An 872-nucleotide genomic window follows, 5' to 3' on the forward strand; every position below is an offset into this window, starting at 1 on the left:
AAAATGGAGGTGAGTGAGGGGAGATGGATTCGGCTATATGGGTGGGATTGGGTGGGAAAGAGAAGTTGAATTGTAAAGGTAGGTGGGGTGTATGGGGAAGAGTGGATAAATGTGGGTGGTGAATGAAAAACAGAAGGGATGACCATGAATGGAGAGAGAGAGGGCGAGGTAGGTGGGGATCCTGTGAGGTTCACAGATCCTGAGGTGATCCTGTGGGGTCCACAGATCCTCAGGTATCAAAGAATTCCATCCCTGCACCAAATAGGCATGTAAAATGCCTTTGCACACCATTCTGGCGTTTAAACGCCCATTGGTGCACGTTCTGGGCGTTCAACGACCATGTAAAGCATGTTTCTGGCGTTGAACGCCAGTTTCATGCTTGTTACTGGCGTTCAGCGCCAGTTTTTCCTCTCTGGGCACATTCCTGGCGTTCAGCGCCAGGATGTTGCTTGTTTCTGGCGTTCAGCGCCAGAATGGTGCTCTGTTCTGGCGTTGAACGCCGGCCTGCCAGAATAGTGCTCTGTTCTGGCGTTGAACGCCAGCCAGATGCATCTTGCTGGCGTTGAACGCCAGCCTGTGCTTCCTCCAGGGTGCGAATTTTTTCTTCTGCTATTTTTGATTCTGTTTTTAATTTTTTTTGATTTTTTCGTGACTCCTCATGATCATGTACCTAATAAAACACAAAATAACAATAATATAGAATAAAATAAAAATTAGATAAATAAAATTGGGTTGCCTCCCAACAAGCGCTTCTTTAATGTCAATAGCTTGACAGTGGCTCTCATGGAGCAACAAGGTGATCAGGTCAATGTTGTATAGTTGTCCACACCAAACTTAGAGTTTGGATATGGGATCTTAACACCAAACTTAGA

Source organism: Arachis duranensis, chromosome 10 (assembly GCF_000817695.3).
Source record: "Arachis duranensis cultivar V14167 chromosome 10, aradu.V14167.gnm2.J7QH, whole genome shotgun sequence".
Classification (NCBI taxonomy): Eukaryota; Viridiplantae; Streptophyta; class Magnoliopsida; order Fabales; family Fabaceae; genus Arachis; species Arachis duranensis.